At 32.8% G+C, this 20,558-nt stretch overlaps 3 long non-coding RNA genes across 3 annotated transcripts; 2 read left to right on the top strand and 1 right to left on the bottom strand.

Moving 5' to 3' along the window:
* Positions 298 to 2,387, bottom strand: LOC108662891. Its single transcript, XR_001928746.1, has 3 exons — positions 2,349 to 2,387; positions 1,624 to 1,707; positions 298 to 338 (listed from the first exon to the last, which is right to left on the bottom strand). It is a non-coding gene; the product is annotated as an uncharacterized LOC108662891 (long non-coding RNA).
* On the top strand, positions 6,273 to 7,528 carry LOC108662672. The gene is made up of 2 exons (XR_001928617.1): positions 6,273 to 7,103; positions 7,194 to 7,528. It is a non-coding gene; the product is annotated as an uncharacterized LOC108662672 (long non-coding RNA).
* On the top strand, positions 9,425 to 10,667 carry LOC18594830. Its single transcript, XR_001928629.1, has 3 exons — positions 9,425 to 9,688; positions 9,958 to 10,076; positions 10,188 to 10,667. It is a non-coding gene; the product is annotated as an uncharacterized LOC18594830 (long non-coding RNA).

Raw genomic sequence — 20,558 nt, 5'->3', positions numbered from 1 at the left:
GTTCTCTAACAAGCACCCACATGACATCCTCAAGTATTTCATACACTTTAATTTATGAGATCACTTACTTGCTTCCCAAGTAAGGAGGCTTAACATATACTAGTCTTTGAGGATTGTCAATGCCCTGTTTTGACAATACAATTACCAAGAATAATTTTAAGAACATGGCTTTGATGCATAATAATATCATAATTGTAACAACTTTACAATTATCTTGCTAGGCCTTTATGATTCATGGGCTTCATCCAATTTGTCATGACCCAGTACTCTCCTCGAGCCCGTGACAACCGTCGCGGTGTCCAGATAGACACTCATTACCCGAAATGCCAACCAGAACCCTGCAAGGCTTTAATATCAGTTTCTCATTTCCCCTGTGAGTAACCGTTGCCAAATATCACGTTCTAAAAGATTTTAAACTATTTCCAAACTAAAACAATAAAAAAAATAATTTTTATCTAACAAGGGTATTTTAGTCATTTTTTCCATAAAAATATTGAATAAAATATTCAATTTTCTCATAAAACAATATTTTTAGAATGCTGTGTAAATAATTTTTGCGTAAAAGAAAAATAAATTCATATATACTGTAATACAGTAAACCAGAGTATTTAATTTAATTTACAGTAACAAGTGGGCCCTCGAATAACCAAAAGTAAGAAAGACTGTGAACCTAAAGTTTGGAAGATGCAAATCCAATGCTAGTCCTCGACGAAATGTGCTATCTATAGACTATCCTAAACTTGAAATGGGTGGAAGTGAGGATGGTGAGATTATATAATCCCAGTGAGTAAACAAATATAATCTAAAATATCTAAAGTTGAGTAAATGGAGACAGATAAAATAGATTAGCATAAAATAATTCATAGCATTTCAAACTCATTTTTATGAGATAAAATAAATTTATTTCATCCAAATAATCATTGAGGCTTATGATATCTTGAAAAGCTTGGCTCATGCCAAACAAATCATTATCATACTCAGTTATCAAGGATACCTTGGCCGAGGGCTATCCTAACTGAGTCTGCCAAGGCTGTAAAAAAATTATATACACATAAATCATATTTTTATTTTGAAAACATAGCCATTCCTTGGCGTTGGCAAAGTTCACCCTCACGTGGTGGTTTTGCATAAAGTGAACTCTAAAGTGTTAATCTCAGGAGTTATCCACCCCTGCCTTTCATACTGAGGTAAGATATAACGGGGTTTACCGTGCCCCTCTAATAGGCTGGTCCACGGAAACCCGCCCACTGCAGCAAGCTAATTGATATCCACCAAATCAATAAAATTCCAACAGCATGACGTGGCAATTATTTTACAACACAGCATGTCGAGGCAAAACAACAATTCATATATTTTCAGCACATTTACCAAATCCAGCCACTCATGCCCACATTATCATAAGCCATTCAATTCAAACCATAATTTACAACACAACAATTAGTCTCCAATCTCCATTTTCCAAAACCATCATTCAATTTCAAGACAATTCTATAAAATCAATTCATTTAATCACATTTTGCTTTTAAAACATAAAGATTTACCATTTAAACTCATTTTCCATAAAATCACAAAAATGAATTAAAATTCACTTCAGATAATCAAGATGATGATAAGGTTACTCACAATGTCTAGAGTATGAATTTCTGAAGTACTTTGACTACTGGTCCTCGAATGCAATTTCATTGCCTTTATCGGATGACTCACCACCTTGACATAGTACATAATCGAGAAACTTACTACATTGGTACTAAATCGAAATTAAACTAATTTAGACTACTAATGCATGATATGGAATGCAAAATGCACGGGTAACCATCTAAACCCGGTATTGGCCTAATTCGTCTTATCACCCGATTAATTGGCCAACGCGTCCAATTTAGCTCTAAATTGCTCCATTTCTTTTCCAATACCTTAATTCACCAAACACAAGTCATATAACCTAAAATTTGGCAAAACCATCTTCACTTTTCTTCTTAGAATTTTCAGTCAATAATGGTGCATCAACACCATGATTTTTCCTATTACTTTTCCACACCATAATTCATCATTTTCTAACCAATTCTCTTAAAAAAAAAAAAATCAATTTCATCCTCACTCAATACAAGGTAGGTTCAGCCATTGATGGGTGATGGGGAAAATGAATTCTTTTCTCGTTGTTTTACTTCTAGATATAGTAAACTAACTAAAAACATTAACATAACTTGAAATCAAATCAATCCAACATCATTCTCTCTCCATACCCATTCGGCTAGCCATGAATTCACCATAAAAATATGAAATTTAACCATGAAAAATAAGGAGAAATGCTTAAGAAAAATAGATTTCAAGTTTAAATTGAGAAATCCTACCTTTTTCACTTGTTTTCCATGATTTTCCTCACTTTTTCTCTTGAAATTCTCCACCTAGGGTTTGTTCTTTCTTTGTTTCCCTCTTTTCCTTGCTTGGCCGAATATTTGGAGAGAAGTGAGAGGTTTATAAGCCGATTTTTAAAGGAAATAATAAAATATTCTAAGCTTGACAAGTGTCATTTTATTATTGGTCCATTCTTAAAACTTTAAAAATTTAAACTTTTTATCTCCACCACATATATTTTCTCACCTATCCATAACATAAAAAGTCAATGGATGAATTCTATGAGCATGACAAGTGGTGGTGTAAAATTACAATTTTGCCACTAAAGTGGCAAAATTACCATTTTACCCCTATGCTCCGAAAAATACCGAGATTATAATTTTTCACTTCTCAATCTCAAATCATACTCCAATAAGTCAAATGTGATCAAAATATTTCAAAAATTTTTCATTTTGTCCTCGAGTGGCAAAATTACCATTTTACCCCTAGATAGTGAAATTTTCGGTTTGACTCCAAATTGATTCTCGAACCCCAAATCACCATTTTAAATCATTCTTGGACTGTAAAATTTTTAATTTCATCCTAAAATATCTTTTTGATCTAGTTCGAGGCTTAAATCAACTTTGTTGTACCTCTAGATACAATACCAACTTTTGTAAATTTTTCGAGACTCTTCTAGCATGCAAACATGCTATCCATCACATGTATGTCATGACAAGTATTTTATAAGGTCGGGCTTTACAAAATTAGTACTTAATAACTCCTTATTATTGGATTAACATGAAGAAAAACCTCTATCACATATAGTTACATGATTAAGTATGCATTAAATAACAATATATATTTTTTGATCAATCTAATTGATTCTAGGGCATATACCAACATGATGATGGGATTGAATTACACAGATAAACTATACATTGACTAGGTTGGTCAAATCACATTGGACCTTTTGATAATTAGGGGCCATGATGTGTTGGTAGACACCAATCTTGGTCTACGAGAATAGATTGACCAATTAGAGAATTAAGATTAATTAAATAGAGACTTGATTAATCTAGTTCTAAATACAATTTAGGATAACAATTATACTCATTGCCAACATAATTGAAAACCTAATGGGCCGCACATAAAAGGTGAATTATCGAAACTAATTTAAGTTCAATAGGATGTAATCTAATTGATTTTATAAAGGCTTAATCCGATTAAGTATTGAGCCTAATTACACAAAAGTCCGAAAATTAATTAAATTTATTTAATTAAGCAAATATCCAATTAGGCATAATTAGCCTAAGACATTTTCTAATTTTTATAGGATATGAAGTAGGCAAATTCTCTCTATAAAAGAATCTGTTAGCCACCCCTTGAACTACAAAAGAGTTTTAAAATTTATTTTTTCATGTGTTGAGATAAGATCATAACTAAAAAAGAGAAACACAAGGGGGTTCGAAGTTAAGAGTTTACTAGCACAAATCTTGGCTAAGGGATTCGCACACTCTTAGTGAATAAATTTGAGCAAACCACTGTGTGAATCTTCATTAGAAGTAAGACAATTGTATTGCTATAGTTTGATAAATCTTAGTTGGTGTAGAAGAAGTAAAAAATCAAAAATCAAAAAGGACTCCACCAAAGGAAAACATATATCAAACTTTCATATATATGTTAGAATTTTTCTCTTGTGATTTTTTTTTATTAATTTCAATTAAAGTAATTCATAACTTAAGAAATTAAAATTTTAATATTTCATTGCAAATTATCCACCTTGTCATAATTTGAATCCCCAACACAAGTAATCTTTTTTTCTTTTTTGACTGGGCCTACGTACTTTAATAGCCAAGTTGTCCACAGGCTTCTTCTAAACATAAGCAAACGTCACGTCTCTCGAGAAAAAGTCTTTGGAAATTATTGCAAGTGCTGGCTGACGTTAAAGTTAGGTAGTATTAAATTTGTTAATGAATATTATTGCGAGTGCAGTGCCACAAGGAGTCGAACGATTGTGGGCACATTCTCGCATGACAACCGACAAGATCGCACATTCACACATGACAAGTCAAACAATGCCAAAAGAAATCATATTCAAAATAGATTGTGACAGGAACGGGACAAATGCGTTGCCAGGCAAAAACGATACCTTCAAATCTTTAGAGGATACGGAAAAGTTTTTGTCCATCCACTGGATCCCATTGTCAAAAGTAATACATGAAAATGGAATCAATAATCAAGGTATTGTGCTTTACAGTCAAAATATTCGTTTCCTTAAGAGTACACCCTTACAAAACTTTTTTAGTCCATGATGTTTTGCAATCAAGTGAATGAAAATCAGAAGCAACAAATTGTTTAAATTTGATTTTATATTTTGAGATTCTTACTTTCATTTTGATAATTAGTAAAGTAAAGTCGGTTAAAAATTCATTTCAAGATTGGGGTAAAGTCATAATCTTTAGTCAGATATAAACATTCTAACTAAATAGATGGATTTTAGTATTTAGTTACTGCTAAAACAGTGATTTTGATTAGCATTAAACTAGGAATTGTACTTGCCATTAGGTTCAAGCTCATATACTTCAAAAATTGAGTAATAGATTAATCAATACATTTATATTAAAATGTATAAATGTTCTTTGACAAGGTACTGTAGCATAAACGTTCTTTGATTCCGAAACGCGACTCCTTATTTAACTAAGGCGTGACATAGTTTATGGTTTTCTTTGAAAGAAGGTCTAAGACTTGGGAAGGGGTGAGGGGAAGGACAGAGCAGCAAAGGGATGAAGGTGGTGGCTAAAACTCCTACACAATCTAATTAGCAACTTAAAAATTTTTCCCAGAAAACCAAACCAAACCAAATTTCCACACTAAAAGATCTACACAACAACCGTTAAGTCATCCTTACAAATCTTAACCCTAAACCAATATTTTAAATCACAAATGATTCAAAATACAAAATCATCAAAAACAAAAATTAAAAAAATCGATAAAGAGAATAAAAACTTTAAAAACATCAAAAACAAAACGAAAAACCCACAAGAGAAATAAAATCAATAATTTTTGAGAAAAACCCATCAAAATATCCGGAAGAAAGAAAAGGAAAATGGAGTCAATAGGAAAGGTGTTTCATGTTTTGGAGAGACGAAAGGAGGCCATGTACTCACGCTATGTTCATATTTATTCTACTTCATTCTTTAATTTTTAAAATAAATTAATATGTGTTTTTAAAAAACTAACTTTTACAGTTAAAACATTATTACACAATTGTCCGAGCGCATGTCACAGGCAACACACTAGTTGAGATACTTAAATTAACAAGCTTAACTTAATTTTCTCATTCTACTGTAATTGTATTTGCTGAAAGAAAGATTATTGAAGATATTGATGTTGTTTGGTACTGTAATTGTATTTATACTTATAAGATGGATAACTACTGTTTATATTATGCAAATTAGGTACCAAAACGTAAAATTGCTCATCGAAGACAGCGTTTGCCTGCAGCTCGATCGGGATCTCTTTTTCCTCTCGAACGACTCAAGCAAATCCAATTGTCATGAAAATCCAAACACGCACGACAACCTAACGATTTTCGCTTTGTTTGAATGGACCCATCAATAGAATGAAACGTCCCATCGTTGTTCGCTTTGTCGACATCTCCATTGTTTTCTATGATGATTAGTCATTGGTTGATATTGTTAGATTGGGTCGCACTCTTGACCCCGGATTGAGTAGATACAACGGTAACTTGGCTTGTAAATAAACTACACACAAGGACAATTATTTCTTGTTTATGAGCTATAATGTTGCACAAAAATATCGATAGCTTTTGACTTTTTTCTTAAGTAAACAAATAAGAATATTAAATTAAAAAAAAATTATTAGTTGAAAGAGTTTGAGTACGTGCTACTTCTGTAAACATATTTGAGTGTGCCTGTGACAACATTTATTCCAAGTACAACTTGCTATTAAAACTATGGTTTTCAGAGTCCTATATATAATTAAAGAGATGAAAACTTGCACTCTTGTCCCACGCAGACTAGTGTTTCGGTTCATATGATTCATGGCTGCAAGCAAGGAATTTGCACCGAAAGTTCCCCACAAGCCTGAGGCGGTTTTATTTTCCTGGCAAATCTTTAGCGTTTTCTTGCTTCTATTTGTTTCTTTTCGTTTTTGATGAATCTTACTTTGCTTTGCTCCCAACTCTTTTTTGCTATGTCAATACCTATTGAAAGATGGAGAGAAAAAGGATCAGGAAGAAGTACAATGATTCGGATCAGTGCAAGCAAAGAACTGAAAGCATAATGAACCTCACGGAGCTTGAACCAATATCCTGGAGACCTTAAACTGTAAATATGACTTTACCAGGAAGATGGTCATTGTATTCAGCTTGAAGCAAAGGTTTCGGTCCAGTGATTTGGGTCATATTCAGTTTAAGGTCTCCGAGATACGCGTTTGCGTTCCATGTGGTTCATTTCTGCTGTCAGCTCTGCTTGCACTGCTCTCCAACCTTTTACTTCTTCCTTATCCTTTTTCTTCTTATCATTAATGGTATTGATACTGGAACAAGAACTGAAGGAAGATTCATTAGAAACGAAATTAAGCAAGAAAATCCTGTCCAGGTTTTCTCTAAGGATTTGCCAGAAACTGCCTCCCTTTTGAATTAAAGTTTCTGTCTTTGGAACTTTCGGTTCACTTTCCTTTCATGCAAACATGAACGAATCTTTCTCTCGTGTGCTGCAAATTCCAAAGAGAAACATTTTACTACTGTAAGAATCTATATAATATTGTTGATCAAATTCATGGTTCCTTTTTTCTTTTACTACTTTTATTGTTTATCCGTATTATCTTCTATCCAGCATGAAGATTAGTACTACGAGTTCATAGTCCGTTCCTCTCTGGAATCCAGTTATGGCGTTGTAATTGATGAACATTAATTCCAAGTATACATCATACTACTCGGCATGAACTGGAAATGTCTATTGAACAAGGGGACAAGGGGAGAGCAATGTCTATTGATATATGGAAATTTCGCCTTTGGGATTGATCTGATTTGTGGGAAGTTTTGGTAAATGGATGGGAAAGGGTTCCTCTGTTTCTGCACAAAGCAGGGCAATTGCCTCGGTTGTACTCTTCTCATTTGCTTTGATTAATAATATTTCCTATTCTTGGGTTGCGCTGTGCCGTTGGTTTATATTTTTTTTATTTGTCCTTCCGTTTTCTTTTTCATTTTTATAATTTTTCTAAAAATATAAATAACGAAAATATCAATCAAACTGTAAATGAATAAAATTTTCTTTGAAGAACGATAAGAACTATTTTAAGCAGTAAAAAGAAAAAGGAATTCAAAAGAGGGATATAGAAATGAGAAAGTGCAAGATTTGCTAGAGGTATTATAATACTTTAGACTCAATCACAAATGCATTTATTTCAATATTTAAATAATTAAGTTTGAATTGTTTTCTCAAAATTTTATATTTAATAAAAAAATCTACTAAAATAGTGTTAAATATATACAGTAGGGAAGAGAATATAGGAGAAAAGTGAAAAATGTGATTATTTATTTGCTTTTTAATCTATGGTGAATTTGCTATTGATTTAATAAATAAGTGAGCTAACTTGTGCCTATCTATAAGCACTTGTAAACCGTAGTTCAAATTCTATTTTAAAAAATAATTTTTTAATTTAATGTCATATTCTCACCAAATTTATGAAAGATAATAAATTAATTTCAAAGTCTTTCTTACTCTAGGAAAAAGAGAATATTAAGTATATAAAGGAGGGATGCTTTTTGCAAAATATAATAAAAATAAAAATACAAAAAAAAAAACCTTAGCATTCAATTGAAATGTAGGTACATGATCTCTCTTATCATAAAGTAACGACAGTATATCTACCATCTATGTGGCGTTATCATTACCATTAAGCATCACGCCTATAGATCTCCACCAGCACTATCTCTCTCTAACTATATCTAGCTCTTCATTAATTGAATTGTATGGTTATGGATCTTGGAAAGGGTCCTCTCGACATTTAAATGTTAGCATAAATTTCTTTTTAATAAATTTACTTTGATTAGAAACTATTTTTTATAAAATTATAAAAAATTTAATGGGTTCATTAATATCATTAATTATATGAAATTCTAATATAAGTACAGTTCAGTGAATGAATGGTGTCCGCTCCTTTCAATGTAGGTCGGTCTATGGGAATGGGGGAAGAATTTAACAAAATGAACATTTAACAAATCAATCTTTGATAAAATATAGACCTACTCGAGCTTATAGCAGTGTCAAAGATGAATATAATCTTTCATCAAAAAAGGATAATTTCTTTAACACTTTGTTTGAAATTATCAATTAGGCTTGTGAGTCTTATCTATCTCCTATAGACAGTCAATTGAATTAACTAATTAAGGACACAAGTAAAAATTAAAACCATTATCAAATAATCGTTGATAAATAAGTAGAACATACCTACAAAAAAAAGGGACATAATATGTTTTAAAAAGTCCATGAACTAATAAAAAATTTAAATAAGTTTTTATTCTTCTATTATATTCAATTAACATTTTTGTTTTTCTATTTTGTAGTAAATAAGTCTTTATTACAAATGATTAACTAATTATTATTAATCAAAATACTATTTGTTATTTTTATGTTCACGTGACACTAACGTGGAGCATGTACCACATCAATTTTAAATATGATATGTCAGTTTATCATGTTAGTACCATGTAGAATAAAATGATAAGTGATGGTTTAAATAATAACAAATAATCAACTATTACCGTTAATCATTAAAAAAAATTTTTGACTCAAAAATTTATTTAAATATTTTTAAATAATATAAAACTTTTGTTGAAGTATTATGCAAAAAAAATAAAACAATTATTATGTGTTAGCATAGCAAACTCAAATAAATAAATAATTTTTACAGATAAGGTTAATAATAAGCTTATTAATAATTTGATTTAATGTAATAAAAGAATAAAAATACCCAAAATTCTCATTGGATTATATGATAAGAAATTAGCAATCTCTAAAACAAACTTTAATTTCCTATATGCATTTGTGAAATTACCAAACTTGTCCTTACCTAGAATAAAAAAGGAATGTTAAGAGAAGAAGAGAATTAAGACACGAAACTGCCGGCAGGTAACTCACGATGCCGCCTTGTTATCGCAAGGTTTGGGCGCTTTATCGATCGTAAAACAACGTTATTTCCCTGTTTTTTGCTTCCTGCGATATGCCTCAGACTCGAACAGTGTGTATAAATTTTCCCTCTCCGCAGGTCTTCCTTATAGCCATCTCTAACCATAACAGATTCTGCTTCTGCTTATTGTTAATTTAAGGTACGATTCCCTTTAATGCAAGAGATATATGAATTTTTTTTTTGTCTTTATGTAAAATTTGGGTTTGGATTTATCATAGATGGAAAGTTTTGTGGCTGCGTTGACGATATTTTCTGTTTCGATTTCTCTATTTCTCCCAATACCAAGAAAACAAGCCATGGATTAGATCAACATGCACTTCTTTATGGTACCACTAAAAGTATGCTTGAAATCTTCTCCAGTTTTTCTTTTTAGAGGCTTCTAATGATATATACGTTGACTTATGACAGCATCGAGTTTCAAGAGAGAAAGACTACAGAAAACAATGGTTGGAAAGAGGCAAACTGATCAACCAAAAGTTACTAAAAGGAAGAAGGACCATAGGCTGAGGAAAGGGGAGCTTGACCTGGTAGTGAATTTGCTTTTCAAATACTTCGCCTTATTTTGATCTGGTAAATTTTACTTTTTATTATTTATTTTTGTTTTCAACTTTGCTTGTTATCCATGTTCGTGATAAAAGAAGAAGGAGAAGGAGAAAGTGAAATTCTTCTCAGGGTTGCTAGCAGAGGTCGGAGCAGTGCAAGCGGAGCTGATGGAAGACGTAGACAGCCTGCAGGACCCAACTGAAAGCGACCTGCATCTAAAATGTCAACAACTCAGAAGAGTCAACACTCAGGGTGCACTGCTGAATACCATGATGCGAAACTACATTAACAGGACGCTTGCTGTTTTATTGGATGGTGAAGGCGGAGGCAGTTGATAAGATCAGGAACCCTTGAATGGTTATTCGGAATTACTCAGTTACTTTTCAGTACATTATCCTTTAACAGACCTAAAATCACCTTTCCATGTGTGCTAGTTGTGGAAGCTATATCAATAAATAATACTTAAAAATGTATTGAAAAGTAATTGAGGTAAGTTGATGCTAGGAACGGCATGATTAGAGTATCAACGCAGCGGAATAAACAAAATAAAAATCATGTCTCCTACCTTTGGATTACCTTTGTTGTTTAATGCAAAGTTATGTACTATATAAAATCAGAAAAAGAATTTACCTTTTCAAGTGATATCATAATCAAATGGATTCCTTTTGGTTACAAAACACGAACACCTCTGGTGTAAAAGAATTTACCTTTTCAAGTGATATCATAATCAAACCGATTCCTTTTGGTGACAAAACACGAACACCTTTGGTGTAAAAGAATTACAGCCACTCAATCACTTGGCCTCTAATGATACACACACGATTGCAACGGATCCTTTTCAAGGAGAGAGTTTTATGCCACAGGCTTGTGCTAGCAAGTGGACAACGATTTGTCCTCTTTTCTTCTTTGATTTCCAGCAAAGAATCAAAGGAGAAGTTTTCAAAAGAAATAAACGTCTCAAGAGTGGCAGCACTCAAGAGAAAAATCCTTCTCCTAAAAAAAAAAGTGGCTATAATGTAATATTTATATCTAGGTTTAACTTATTAAAATTTACAAAATAAGTCCTTACTATTATAGCAATTATAATATTTAACCAATACCTAATTAAAACTCTTTTAATTAGGTCCTTAATAATTAAAACCTAAAATTTAATTTAAGTCTAACTTAAATCATCAAACTCTCAATTTAATCCAAATTGCAACCTTTGTGTGTGACCCATTAGGTTCCTCACATGTTGGCAATGGAATTGAATTATAATATTATTAATTAATTAATTTAAAAGAATCATATTCAATTTTAAATTAACTAATTCAATTCCATAGACCATGATTGGCATCTAGCAATGCATCATGGCCCCCCAATTGTTAGGAGAGTCAAAGGATTTTTTGACAACCTTTTAGTGTACAGTTTATCAATGCAATTCATTCCCTCATCATATAACCAAGAGATGATAAGAGCATGANGGAGAGTCAAAGGATTCCTTGACAACCTTTTAGTGTACAGTTTTTCAATGTAATTCATTCCCTCATCATATATCTCAAAGATGATAAGAGCTTGGTGTAGTGCCTACTCTTATTGATCTCTATATTTGTTCTTGCAGTTAAATCATTAGCTTTATGGAGACTTATGAAACTCATTTCATAATCTCCTAATCACCTTGGCCAAGGATTTGATTAAGCTAATATCAACCAAGAACTAATGAGATATTTCCCCTTGAATCACTTGGGGTGATGATTCCTATCTTGACCACTCATTTGCCTTCAAATGCTTCATGCTATACCCAAAAGCATCCTGTTTTGGCATACTTGGTTAGGCACCCATAGGGATGAAATCAAAGCATAGCATTCCACACGTAAGACAACCTGGTGTCTCAAGTCTAGGGAGTATTTACACAACTGACACATGAGAAGTATTGCATAGATACTTGAGTGAAATACCAAATGCACTTCTCATGGCGGGTCATGTTCAGTGAACTTGCTCTCCCATGGCAAGCACCCACATGCTAGTTTCAAGTATCTCTATACTTCCACCTATGAGAACGATTGCTTACTTCACAAGGAAGGAACATAACGTGTGCCAATCTTTGAGCATTATTGATACCCTGTCTCAATAATACAATGATCAGGAACTTTTGGGAACAATGCTTTAATACATAAGGATCTCATAATTGTATCCCAATACAATTCCTTTGCAAGGCATATATATAGTTCCATGGGCTTTATCTGCATAAGTACAAAAAGTAATTAAATCACAAACTTATGGATAAAGAACTATCTCAATGTTATTATGAATAACAAAATGTCATACATGAATATCTCAAAATTGCAATTCCCATACAACCACAGATTGGCTTGTAGGGCTTATACTAACAATTGAAACTTAGTTACTCGCACAGGTCATCCGGGTTCTTATCGTATTTTGGCAATCGCTCACTATTGATATTGAATGTTGAAGTTTCATTTCTTTGCCAAGTGTTGTCATGATACATGTCATCATGGATTGAAAAGACTTATAAATAATGTTCTTGTTTCTTTCTTTAAGATTATTGTTTATGCCTTTATTTCAGCACTAGTGTTCTTATTTTAATTAATTTGTTCATCAATTGTTGATACTTGCCATTTTGGTTTTGTTTTTGAACGTTTGATATTCAATGTTATAAATTAGGATGTTGGTTAGATTCTGCTACTTTATTTTTACTTCATCTTTAATTTTCATGCTTAATTTAATAAATAGTAGAGTAGTTCCTATTTATGTAAAGCATTTTCTAAAAGGTAATATACTTTTAAACTTTTCTTTGCTCTTTCCTTTTGTCGTAATTATATTATGTGAAAACTACTCTGTTGAAAATATTGTAAGAAAGAATTGTGTGAAGGTTTAAACTCTTTTGTTCTATTAAGTTTAACATATCCTTTTGAAGGAAGTGGAAGTCAGTAGAGCTTCTCCTACATTTGGTTTTAAAATTATGAAAACCAATAAATGTAGGAAAATAGTGTATTTCATAAGATTCAAACATCCCACATTGCCAAGGTACATAAAAGGTGAGTGCCTTATATATGAGAACCAACTATGGGCTTGTTGCAAGCAAGGAAAACAAAGTGGGTTCACGCGCATACAAGATTGGGCCAAACTTTTAGAAATTTCAGATTCCCACCCCCCTGGGCGAGCGAATACACACTTGGGTTGTGCCCCAGTGACTTTTTGTACTTTGGCTTTAATTTTTTTAAGCTTTTCTAGGATTTGATTAAATCAAACTCAAATTCTACCATGCTTACCTGGTTCTCCTGGTTTTGCTTCAACGTTTATCCTGGTTTTGCTCCAATGTTTATCTGACTTAGTATAAATGCTAATCAGATTTTTCTTAACTCCCTAATCTGGTGCAACGTTCACTTGACTCCATGCCTATAAATATAGCCTCACACCTTCACTCACAACATACACCAAAGCTTTTATTCTCTTAAGCTTCCTCCGCTAATTTCCTCTGCCTTCTTTCTTCTCTTAAGCTTTCTTTACCTCATTTCTTTTCTAGCTGAGTTTTTTCTTTTCTACTGTTCTTGTCATCCCTTAATAGTTTGTGCAAACTATAAGGAAGGGTCTGTTGAATGTTAAAGGATAACCACTATAGTCTTTTACACCGAGTTTTATACTCCGAAGGGGCAAAAATTATCCTTAAGGACAGTGATACCACGTCTCAAACCAATTACTGTTTTTACTTGTTTTATATTCTTTTGTTTCTAATAGTTTTTTTCTAATATTCTTAAGGATAATGGATTCCCACATTGATAATACTGTTACCACTATTCCAAATGTTGCCTCTGTCCCTATTGCCACCACCACTATCAACAGTTCCCTCAGAGTTCCCACTCCGATGACCATTCCTCCTATGCCCTCGGTTTCATATGCCAAACCATTTTCAGATATTTCCAAAATATAAGTCTTTGATGGCAGAAACTTCAAAAGGTGGCAAAAAGGATTTTTTCAATCCTTGATGTTCATGGTGGCTTTTGCACTAATTGATTCCAAGCCAGATGATGTCAAGACGCTGGAAGCATGGATGCATGCAAATAAGGTATGTAGGCATACAATCATTAGCACACTTTTTAATGAGTTGTTTGATGTATACAACCCTTACAAAGAAGCAAACCAAATATGGGAGTCAATGATAGCCAAATACATTGCTAAAAATGTTGGGAAACAGAAGTTCGTGATTGGTAACTTTTATCGCTGAAAGATGATAGATGACAAGGACATCAAGAGTCATATCAATGAATACCACAAGCTGGTGGATGATTTGAAGGCTGAAAAAATCAACTTGCAAAAAGAGTTGGTTGCTGGGTTGTTGATTGAGAAGCTGCCAGAATCTTGGAATCGATACAAGCAACAATTGATGCACAAGGAAAAGCAGTTGTCATTTGTAGATTTGATTGTGCAAATCATCATTGAAGACACAACCCACTAGGAGATTAAGGCTTCCAAAGTTAAAGAAATTGCAACTAAAGCCAATCTGGTATAAGGTAGAACCCAGCATCAATAAAGGTACCCTTACAAACTTGATCATAAACCCAAAGCTCCTCATCCCACCTTCAAAAAGAAGGGTAGTTGTTTTGTCTGTGGAAAGCCAGGGCATCATGCAACACAATGCATGAAAAGAGCAAAGGGAAATGACAAACTTGCTAATCCAAGAGTCAACTTGGTCAAAGTAGATGAATCCGACAATGTAATTGCTATGGTCATTTCACAAGCAAATATGGTGGCCAGTGTGAAGGAATGGGTGGTAGACTAAAGTGCTACCAGGCATATTTGTGCAAACAGAAATGCCTTTACCTCCTATACTTCAGTAGGGGAAGGAGAAGAGACAATATACCTTGGTGATTCTCAAATTGCTTAAGTTCTTGGTAAAGGGAAAGTCTTTCTCAAGCTCACATCTGGCAAGACCCTAGCTCTAAATGATGTTCTTCATGTTCCTAATATAAGGGCAAACCTGGTGTTTGTGGCCTTATTAGGCAAGGTTGGGGTGAAAGTGTCATTCGAATCTAACAAGATCGTGATGACAAAATAATGTGTTTGTCGGTAAGGGTTATTACAATCAGGGACTCTTTGTACTTAACATTTGCAATGTTTTAAATGAAAATGGCAATTCTTCTGCTTACATGATTGACTTTGTTGATTTATGGCATGGTAGACTAGGACATGTTAGCATTCCCTATATTAAGAAAATGTAATCACTAGGTTTAATTTCTAGTATTAAAATTGGATGCTTTAATAAATGCAAAATATGTGCTGAAACGAAATCCACTAAGAAAACTTGCATTTCAGTAAATAGGGAATTTGAATTATTAAGTTTAATTCATATAGACTTAGGAGATCTAAAACAAAATATGACTAGAGGTGGTAAGCAATACTATGTTACATTTATTGATGATTATTCTAGATTTACTAAAGTTTATTTGCTTAGTCATAAAGATGAAGCTTTCGACATGTTTATTAAATATAAAGCTGAGGTAGAAAATCAACTGAATAAAAAGATAAAAAGAGTTAGATCAGATAGAGGGGGTAAATATATACCAATTAATGATATTTGTGAAAAAGAAGAAATAATTCATAAAATTACTCCTCCATATTCTCCTGAATCAAATAGTGTAGCTGAAAGAAAAAATAGTACATTAAAAGAAATGATGAACTCTATGCTTGTTAGCTCTAATGCAAATGAAAATTTGTGGGGTGAATTTTTATTATCTGCATGTCATATTCAAAATAAAATACCTTATAAGAAAACTGGTAAGACACCTTATGAATAATGGAAAAGTTATTTTCCTAATTTAAAATATTTGAAAGTGTGGGGGTGTTTAGTTAAGGTAATGCTTCCTAAATTTAAAAAGAGAAAAATTGGTTATAAGACATCTGATTGCATGTTTATTGGTTATGCTGAACATAGTGCTGCATATAGATTTCTTGTATTAAAAAGTGACATTCTTGATTGTAATACAATTATTGAAACAAAGAATGCTGAATTTTTTGAGCATATTTTTCCATTAAGAATTGATACAATTTCTCATGCACACTTTAGTAAAAATGATTTTGAAATACAAAATGATGATTTGAGAAGGAGTAAAAGACCAAGGAAGAAAATTTCTTTTGGTAATGATTTTTACACTTATCTTGTAGATAATAATCCTTTAACTTATGCTGATACAATTTCTTCTAAAGAAAGTTCATTTTGGAAAAAAGCCATACAAAATGAGATTGATTCAATTTTACAAAATCAAACTTGGGAATTAGTTGATTTACCACTTGGAGCCAAACCAATTGGTTGCAAATGGATTTTTAAAAGGAAATTTAATCTTGATGGTTTAATTGATAAATATAAAGCTAGATTAGTTACAAAGGGTTTTACTCAAAAACCAAATATTGACTATTTTGATACTTTTGCTCCAGTAACAAGAATTGCATCAATTCGTGTTTTATTTGCCTTAGCTTCAATTTACAAACTTGTTGTTCATCAAATGGATGTAAAAATCACTTTTTTAAATGGTGATTTAGAAGAAGAAATTTATATGGCACAACTCGAGGGATGTATTCTTCCTAGTTAAGAAAACAAAGTTTGTAAATTGATTAAATCATTATATGGCTTGAAGCAAGCACCAAAACGATGGCATGAGAAATTTGATCAAGTTCTTGTTAGTAATGGATTTTCTACTGTTGGAATTGATAAATTTGTGTAAACAAAAACTGTTGATAGTGAATGTGCAATTATTAGCTTATATGTTGATGATATGCTTATTTTTGGTACATGCATTGATGTGGTCAATAAAATAAAATGTTTTCGGGCTTCTAAATTTGACATGAAAGATCTAGGAGAAGCCAAAGTTATTTTGGGTATTAAAATCATAAGATGTGATAGTGGCTTAATGCTAACACAAGAGCATTATGTTGAGAGGCTACTTAAAAGGTTTGGACATTTTAATGTCACACCTGTGAGTACTCCTTATGATAGTAATATCCAGTTAAAAAAAAATAGAGGTGATAGTGCAGCTCAGTTTGAGTATGCACAGATTATTAAAAGTCTGATGCATTTGATGAATTATACTCGACCAAATATAGCTTATGCTGTATGTAGACTGAGCAGATATACACAAAGTCCTAATAGAGATCATTGGACTACCTTGAGCAGGGTGATGACATATTTGAAAGGTACCATAAATTATGGTATTTTATATAATGAATTTCCTGCTATATTAGAAGGATACAGTGATGCTAATTGGATCTCAGATTCAGATGAGACAAAATCTACAAGTGGTTATGCATTCACCCTTGGTGGGTGTGCTATAACTTGGAAATCAGTAAAACAAACAATAATTGCTAAATCTACAATGGAGTCAGAATTTGTAGCTTTAGAGTTGGCTAGCAATGAGGCTGAGTGGTTGAGAAACCTCTTAGCAGATATTCCGTTGGGAATGAAACCAACTCTTTCTGTGTCCATGCATTGTGATTGCCAAGCGACAATAGCCATTGCAAAGAATAAAACTTTCAATGGTAAAAATAGACACATTCGTTTGAGCCATGATGTAGTAAAGCAGTTGTTTAGAGATGGAATTATATCCATTAATATGTGAAGTCATAGCTGAACTTGGTCGATCCTCTGACTAAACCTTGGGAAGAAAATTATTTAATACTACATCGAGGGGAATGGGACTTAAGCCAAATGAGGAAATCAACAAATAATAGTAACCCAACCTATGTGATTGGAAATCCCATGAATTAGGTTCATATGGGTGATAACAAGTTATTTGTTGATAAATTAATGCACTATTAAAATTATCGTCCCTCCTATGGGGTGTAAGTAGTGCAAAACTGCAATGCAAGAGAGGTTGAGTTAAACTCTTAATGCATTCCATATCCCTTATGGGTAGTGTATTATACTGTAGTATATACTTGATGGAATCAACCTATATAAGTGTGGAGTGGGACCTCTCTTATGAGAATTATGGCAAATTCTCTAGAGCACTTATGAATAACTAGGCACGCACATGGCCTATTCACACAAAACTGCGTTGAACAACAGAAATTGTGGGGGTGTAATGCGATTGATGAAAACTATATTTCACATAAAGAATTTTGGTTCATATAATTTTTTTCTACATAACCGTTTCACCTTAATCATCATTTTTCATGCCATTTTCCTTGAAATAAAAACAATCCCCCATTGATATTCAGCCCTCATGGTTCGACTAACAATGAACCCTAGAGAAATTGAATATTTCTTTAGTGTTTTTGTTCATAACCATGCTTAACTATCCCTAAACACTAACATAGTCTAAAATCAAATTATTCCAACAACAATTCCTCTTCCATACCCATTTTTCAGAATTGAATTCATCATGATAACTCAATATTCAACCATGGAAATCAAGAACAAAAGCATGGGTAAGCTAGGTATCAAGGAGAATTAAAGAAATTTTAACTTACCTAGCTTGTTTCCTTGATTTCTTCACTTTTTCTTTGAATTTCCACCTAGGTTTTCTTGTTTTTCCTTTTGTTCTTCCTTTTTTCTTGTTGCTGGATGCCTAGGCCGAATATGGTGAGGGAATTGGGGATTTAATGGGCTGATTTCTATAGAAAATAATAAAATAATCAAGCATGCCATGTGTCACATGCTTATTGGCCCAATTTTTAACTTTTTGACTTTTTCTTCTTAATTTTCCACCACAAATATTCTGGTATTTATCCAATCCTACCACAATTAAAATCCCTTGGTCTTGACAAGTGCTGGGGTGAAAAATTTACCGATTTGCCCCTGGGGTGAAAAAATTACTATTTTGCCCTTTTACTCCGAAATGTACCGGAATCTCATTATTTCTACTTTTCAACCTAAAATAACACTAATATTGATCAATATTAACCAAATGGGGCAAAAATTGTTTAAAAAAATTTTCGTTTAGTCCTCTAGTGGCAAAATTACCATTTTACCCTTGTGCTCCATAAATACCGAGAACCACAATTTTTCACTGCTAAACATCATTTTATACTCCAATAATCATAATTATATTTCATATAATTATTCTTGGTCAAATGTGATCAAATCTTGGCTAAAAATCTCAATTTTATCATCAAATGGCAAAATGACCGTTTTGTCCCTAATTGGTCAATTTTCTAATGGACTCCAAACTGTACCTTGAACTCCAAATCACTATTCTAAGCCATTCTGTTGGTTTTAAAATTTTCAAATTCCTCTTAGAATTTCTATTTGAACTAGTTCAAGGCTCGATTTAACTTAGTTGTACCACTCGGTACAATACCGTCTTTTAATCGAGCTTGACAAGGTTTCACAGTATGTGTCTGGCATTCGATAGTAATCCCTTTTATTGTAAATGTCTCTGCTGGAAGTCATGGTTCCTTTTGTATTATGAATACAATCTAACAATGTGAATATGTGTATGCAATGTAAATTGCTAAATACATGACTGGTATAGTGCATGTATATTATTATCGATAATGCCATTGTGTTTTGGCTATGTTCACACCCGAAAAAAAAAAGTGTGTGTGTATGCATGATATGATAAATTTGTTAAGCAAAGGTAAATGGATAGGCTTGCTTGGGCTTAGTGAGCTCTGCTCATTGAGCTCATGCACCGGTCATGGCCCGGGAAATTGTGTCGTGACATATATATTCTCTAGTCTAGGCACGTTCATCTTACAAATTATGTACATACAATTTCTATTCTAGAACCATGGCAATGCATTTAACAATGCGTTATGCATCACATGCAATTTCAAAATAACCCACTCATAGTGGTAGTCGAAGGAGTGTTACACTGCCAAGCTTCAATTCTTAGCCTCTAACCATCCTTCAGCGTACCAAGGAGTTAAATAGCTCCAATTTTCTCTTAGTGGCTGGGTGGCTCAAATCTCAGCTCAAAATCCCCATCAAACTCAAGGGTGAAAATCTCACCAAAGCTCTAGAAGCATTTCATAATCTCTAATCTACTCAAAATAGCTCCAAAATTTTGTTTTATAGGTTAGGGTTCTGGGATTTAGAGAAAGAAGGGGTTTTCCTCTTTTGTTCTAAGGCAAATAATGCCTTCTTCATATTTTATTTTTGTGTTTTTGGGGCGATCTATCGATAGATGGGAGGTGTTTATCTATAAATCCCTTTAAAAATTTTAAGTGTTGACCTTCATTTATTGATAGATTCTTCGAATCTTTTGATAAATTGTGCCTTCACCTTCTTTCTTTTTTTTCCTGTTTGATCATCTATCAATAGATTTCGCGATTTTATCGTTAAAAGCTTCATCTTGCTCATTTTTCATCATGCCCAATTTCCATATTTTCACTTCTTTAAGTCTCCAAATTTGTTCTGAAGGCCTCCAATTCAATTCCCATCCATCATAACACCTCAAATCTTTTGTATTACTTGAAATCCTTCATACATATACTCAATTATATGATCAAATCTATCAAACTTTAAGATT

The sequence above is a fragment of the Theobroma cacao genome, chromosome 7 (genome assembly GCF_000208745.1).
Source record: "Theobroma cacao cultivar B97-61/B2 chromosome 7, Criollo_cocoa_genome_V2, whole genome shotgun sequence".
In the NCBI taxonomy this organism is placed as follows: Eukaryota; Viridiplantae; Streptophyta; class Magnoliopsida; order Malvales; family Malvaceae; genus Theobroma; species Theobroma cacao.
The sequence above is the reverse complement of the archived record's forward strand: the minus strand, read 5'-3'. Positions and strand labels throughout refer to the sequence as shown.